A 7145-nucleotide genomic window follows, 5' to 3' on the forward strand; every position below is an offset into this window, starting at 1 on the left:
TTTAAGGGGTACTGTACCCCCTAAATCCGTAAATCCAATTGTACCCCCTGTACCCCCTTAGATAATTTGACAGACGCAAGGTGCTACTGTTAAAAGAACCTATTTTCAATTCGCTCAATTAAAATATTTATATTTTATCACGCTCCAGACGAATTCTCTTTTGCGTAATTGGGTACACTTTTCTAAAGAAGTGGTCGCGTCGATTCGAAGATAAGATACAAATCTTCATCAGAAGAGTATATATGAATTTTTCAAATTGAATTTTCGAAACGAAATACTTAAACAAACGAGACGAGACACGACAGACCAACTTGTACCTCACCCATAGTTTTCATAACTTTGTAAGAGGGTGTTCGGAAAACTATATTCAGAGATATCTTGAAAATAGAGATGGTACTGAGACAAGAAAAAGTCTCTGTTTCCTCTCAAATTTCGAGACGAGACTGAAATAAATCTCTGCAAAATCAAAGCGAGACGATACTTGATGTCCGAGAGGTTCTCGTTCAAAACTCTGGTATCAAATTTTAAAAAAAATTGATTAAAGTACATTTAAATTCTGTGTGTCCTATCCTGACATACCAAGCGTATATCTTATTGATATTTTTTCAAATAAGTCGTATATTTTGTTTACTGTAATTGCAAAGTTAATAGATTAATGACAATTGCGAGCCTGATGCCCGGTTTCATCTATTCAGGATATAATTTCGTATTTCGATGGTTCGCAGCGTCGAAACAAGATGTAAAGCAGAAAAACGTTATTAAGAAAAGTTTTTGTTTTCGTGACATATTGTACGATGTGAAACTTTGAGTGATGTGACACAATGTACGTGTTGCTTACACTAAATATTTCGTGGGTCAGGATAAGACATCTCGCCTTGTAATTGAGGGGTCCCACATGCACAGTGTTTTGGATTCCACTTTAAACTTTAGAGTAGATCCAGTCCCGATTAGCCTATCTGAGCATAAAGTGAATGTAGAATAAGCTTAACAAGACAAGACAAAAAGAAGCACAAACAAGAACGGGAAGTACTTCACCACACAGGAGACGAGATGAGGCTGTGACAATTCTCGACTCGTCTCATCGCGATATCATTCCTAGGTGAAATGAGGAATTATTTTTACCTTCTATTAGGTACATTTAGAATTGGACATTAGTTGCTTAAAATCTGATTTTGATATAGAATGTAACAAAAACACCATTTTAAGTTAAACTCTAAAGTGAAACTGTAAGAAAATTACATTCGTCAGATGAATGCACGAGATAAATGAGACTCACTGCAGGTTCTATGGTTTGCCAGTTGGCTTGTCAAGGGCACTGTCATATACTTAGGACTTGATCCAATTTCTTACTATCTTTTCTGCATGAAAGCAATGCACTGCGGGTCTAAGGAAAGGAAAAGTAGATTTAAAACTTCTAAAGGATTTCTGTAATTAGTTAAAGTGAGGTTTATGGCATTTCACATTCGGCTGAAGATATTGGTAGATTTTGGATTGGATTCACAAGGCCTTTGAGCGAGATGGGAATGTTTGATTGATTGATTTGGTTTATATTTCTTCGCATTTCTGCCACTTTGGGCTAATCGCAAAAATGAGGATGAGTGATGATACAATGAAAATTATGACGGGACGAACCGGGGGCCTCTGGCGTCGTAGCACGCTATGCTAACCCTTCCGCCACGGAGGCCGACGAGGTGGGAATGTGTTTTGGATTTCCTTTGTACATGCGAAAATCTTTAACTGTGACGGGCACATGCTTTTGCTTACATTAAAGTTCACCTTTTCACATAAACGAGGAATTGACATGTCACCCTAAAACACACGCATGTATCTGCATTTAATACCACTCCATATGAAAAGAAACCTTGACCGACGCTTCATGTTCTCCACCAAGGATTTAAAAGAAAAAAATAGAGCGTATGGTTTCCTTGCTTGCTCTGAGATCTGAAAGATTTCGGTTTTACATGTAATGATAGTACTTTCAGTGCTTGAGGAGCGTCATTAGGTACAACTAATTATATTACAAATAAATTATTTGTCAAATGTTTTACAAATATTCCAAGTTAGAACTCTTACGAGTTGACCGGGAAGCATCTTAACTCACTATTTTCTTTTCAATACAACGCTCTATAGATGTCTGAGAAAATACCGAATACTAGAAGGCATTGGATGTGGTACACATCTGCCAAAAATTGTTTAAAGATATTTTTATACGTAGCTATTGTACTATAAAATTAAAATGAACTGAACTGAAGTTGAACTTTATGAGTATTTTACATTGAATATTATGGTTTATACCTGTGAAGTAGTATGTGTATAACATACACTGTGTGTGTGTATATATATATATATATATATATATATATATATATATATATATATATATATATCAGAGGCTGAATTTTGTACCCCCAAATGAAAAACGTTCCTGCGCCACTGATGACGATAAATGTGAAATGTTTGTGATTCCTTCCTGCAGGTGAACCATGTTCACTACTGAAGATCAGTTACAATTCATTCTGCTATGTGGAAGCAAAGGCTACTCCTATAGGGGAGGAGCACAGGGGGGGGGGGGAGGAGCGGATCGAGAGCCAGTAGCGCACATCACTGTTGGCATTCAGGGAGAAACAGCATCTGTGTGAGTGAATTGCTTCCGAGTGCCGTGCTATTTCGCCGGGCTGGGTGACTCACGTCCTGAGAGCGATGGGTGACCCCCTATACAGTTGTGTTTTGACAATGCTGGCCGACACATTGAACAAATATTGTAATCCAGCCTATGGTGCGGGACTTTTGGCCACCCTGTATAATGCATGAGGAGTTTGTTTTTTTAAATCCACTTTATTCACAATTAGGCTAATCGGGACTGGATCTACAGACAAAGTTTAACGTGGGATCCGAACACTGTGTGCCTCCACCGGGTATCGAACCCGGGATCCCTTGATTACAAGGCGACGACGTTACAACTACGTCATCGGGGAGGCTATTTATTTATTTATAAAGTTTATATTGCCGGCCTCTGTGGCGGAGTGGTTATCGCATCGCGCTACGACACTAGGGGTCCGGATTCGAATCCCGGCCTGGGCATGGTGAGTGTCCTTTCATCAATCTCATTATATCATCACTCATCCTCATCTTCGCGATTAGACAAAACTGGCAGAAAAGCTAAGTAAAATAAACCAAATCAATCAACCAATATAAAATTACTTAAAATGGCTTATGATTAAGGCTGGTACAAAAGTAGTTAGTTCCGTCCCCAGTATACCACCACGTTAAATGCCGTTTCCATAGTTGGGGAAGTTATAAATTACACACATACACAGGGGCGGCGCCAGAAATTTTCGACCGGTGGGCAGAAGCTGTAAATTGATAGATTAGGGTGGGCCATATTATACATACATACATACAAGACACATATATGTACGACATACATACATATGTATCCCCTTCTCTCCTCTTTTACACTCCCGATTTCCCTCTTTCTCCTTTTCACTTTCTCTTGTTCCATTCTTCAAATGTTTCTATAACTATCATGCACACACACATCACATTCACATGTATGTGTTTGTGTGTTAGGGATCTTTCCTCTCTCTTTTCTAATCTATTCTCGCATCTTTTTCCACTTCTTTGTCTCCGATGGACACAATTATTTCAAGGAAGTGTTTGTGTGTGCGCAGCCATACATTCTAATCACATTCTTTCCTTCACGTCAATGTAGGGAAATAAATGGGAATTGGTTGCGTCACATTTTGTCCTTTAAGTGCAAAAATACAAAGCACCACTTTATATATTAGGCGACAGTGATAGAAATTGTGATGGTAGACAATGGTGAAGGATGAATTACTTTTTTGTAATTTAAATGCATGTTCCTGATCATATTATTTTCATCATATGAGTTTTTGACTGAAACGTGGAAGTTAAAGATCACTTTTCTTGGCTTACAAGGTTATTACAACTGACAAATGTATCTGAAAGTTTGAAGTAACGGCTATCGGGCCAAAACTTGGGGGAAAGGACAGTTTACTTTTTTGGTAGAGGCCATAGTGCGGGTGCAACAAGTGGCAAAATGTGGCGGGTGGAACTTCCTCCCTCGCTCCTCGTAATCGCCGCCACTGGATATTTGGATTAAAATTAATGTCGTATTAGGAACGTAAACGCACACACACGGAAAAACCAATTCTTTGTTCATTCTGCATAAAGTATCCCCAGATTTATGAAAGGCTATTTTGACAAAATATCGCCCAAAAGGAATAATGAAGTAACATTGAAAAATCTGTTAGCTAAGCTGTTATTAGTTTCCTGAAGTAAGTCTTCGTTACTCATGCGAGAGAAGTGATACAAGTATGGTTATGGTTAGATAAACACATGCACTGAGGTAACAAATAGTTTACATTTTGTAGGACACAAGGAATTCATCGAAATTGATCACTATACCCGATAATACATATCTTTTTCACAGATGACTTGGGTTGTATGGAGTGACCTTCTCGAAAGCGCTCAAATGTCAACCTCTATCCTGCGCAGTATACCCTGGAAACTGATCTTGCAGGCGAACGAGTCTCTGGCGCCTGGAACCACAGTCAAAATAACAATTTGTGGGGGGGTTGTATTTTCAATGTCTGCGTGTATTGTTCCCCCCCCCCCCTTCGTCACTTTCATCTAATCACCATTGAACCTCATTGTCGGCATTAGCCAAAATCAGCAGAAAAGTGACTTCACATAGAAGAAATCAGTCGAATCAGCAACAACTTACTCTTGCAAAAGTGGAGTTTCGTTAATTCATACCACTTCGAAAGTTGAGGTGGTAGTTTTAATTTCAGAGTGTTTCATTGTTGGATCAAGACAGCTAACTCCGTGAACAATAACGTTGTTTTCCGAAAGTCTCAAATATTTGTCTCTGGCAGTATACGCTCTCAAATGAACGCATCTTTTATGGTGATAATATAACACGTCCCCTGTGAGTTATTTCTGTATATTTTTTTTCTCCAATGGCCTAACGTTGTCGCCTTATAATGAAGAGGTTCGGTTTCTACTGCTATCTCCCCTGGTGGAAGCACAATGCAGACTAGTTCGGACTCCACTTTAAACTGTAGGTTTAGTCCCAATTAGCCTATCTGAGCATAAAATTCGACTTAAAAACAAATAAACAAAATTTTCTTGAGGATACTTCGTGACATACCTTTTCTTCTTTACTTCATCTGCATCTACAGATTCTGTTGACCTTTTCGGCTAAACCTCTGATGCTTCTAAAGTTAAAACCATTCTCATTGTGATTGATTACTTCTCTGACGCTCTCAAAAGAAAGCTTTCCTTCCAACCCCTTCTTCTTTTACGAGTAATTCTTAGTTAATTACAAGAAAAATCGCATGATTACGTAACTGATAGGCAAAATTTATGTGTGGAACTAGGATTTCTAAATAGAATTAGCCACCCATTATCAATTCAACAATTCTGTTGCTGTTTCCAAACCCACGTAACTGTTACATCAAAATTAATATACCTCGATATTGTAGTGGTTATTTTGATTGCTTCTTATTAGTATTTATTAGTACAACAAATACAAAGTTGTTATTTTGTATACCATGTAGATATTTGAAAATAACAGGTATGTTAAATATAAATATAAAAATTGTAATGAAATAAAGAAAGAGACACTTCTGGAATTTCAATGTAAGTTAGATCTAATTAAAAAGTCGAAATAATTTATTGTGTTGGTGGAGGAAGCAACGCTGAGGTTTTTATTTGTATATTTAGAGATTATTTTAATCATACGCAGGCCGAGATTTATATATGTGAAAGCCCGGAGCTTACAACACCAAGACCCCACCCCAATCCCCTCCACAGTTTCAGTTATAACTTTTCGCCAAGCTACATGAGGTGGTTAGTTATACGTATTTCTACATTTTTTCGTCACATCCGAAGTACCAATTTTTTTTCTTTATGTGGTACTTCTCAGTGAAGGCCCGGAGCTGCAGCCCTCAAGATCACCCTAAATCCTGATCTCATTTGACCATACCCTGCATAATTTTGCGCCTTCTAAGCCCACTAGCTTCTTCTAATCATAGAAGAATTCAATTGGTCACAGTTTTCTTGTTTCAAGATTTCTAGCAATTCCTTTTCCTTTCTAATGACAAATTTAAATAAGCTTTTTTATGGAATGATGATATGAGAACATTTCTAGTACAGATAATATTCATTATTAGTAAAATATACTTGTAATGAACACCAGAATACACTAATTTATAGCAACATTCACATATCTCTAAGTATATGTACTTAGTGAATTTGATTGGGTGGGCAATCGGGTGGGCACAGGAATTTTTGGGTGGGCGCTTGCCCACCCGTGCCCACCCCTGTCGCCGTCCCTGCACATACATAAGTTTTTCAAGTCAGATAGAATAATCGAGACTTTCTTTATGTTTCAGTTATTTTATGCCGCTTTTCTAGCTCGCGAAGATGAGGATGAACGACGAACTGATGTGACAAACCCAGTCATACGTACGTGCCTTAAACAGAGTTCGAACCTCTGAACTCTGACTTCGAGCCACGTTGCGCTGACCACTCCGCCACGGAGACCGGCTACGAGTCGGGAGTGGGCCTACAGTTTAAAAAAAGAATCCGAACCACTGTGCAATATGCCTCCACCGGGTTCGAACCCGGAGCCCCTTGTTGCAAGGCGATTGTGTTAGCACTACGTCATCGAGCAGACCACGCTATTGGATATCGCGGTAGCTCATGTGGTTACTAGGCGGAAGATCCGGGTTCGAATCCCAGGGCAGGTGATCTGAACCAGGAGTTTTTCCACATATTTCCCTGTTTCTGCGCGGCTCCGAGGCCCACCTAGCCTCGTATAAATGTATACCTGGGGGCAACCCTGTGGGATAAAGGCTGCCGGGCGTGATGCTGATCACGTCATCTCAACTATGGCCAAGATCAAGAATATGTGGAGCTCTATACCTCCACATCACCGCATATGCCTTCACTTTAATTTTGGAATTTTCCAATTGACATGTAACTTACGTAAATATTTGTACGTAAGAATCAATCAACTTAACACACCCCCGAAAAACCTCCTAGTTACGCCTATGATTATGAGACTTTTATGACGAATATTTCTTGTAGAACAATGTTGGTTAAAACTTTTGCTTCAT

Source organism: Lepisma saccharinum, chromosome 2 (assembly GCF_977018435.1).
Source record: "Lepisma saccharinum chromosome 2, izLepSacc3.1, whole genome shotgun sequence".
NCBI lineage: Eukaryota > Metazoa > Arthropoda > Insecta > Zygentoma > Lepismatidae > Lepisma > Lepisma saccharinum.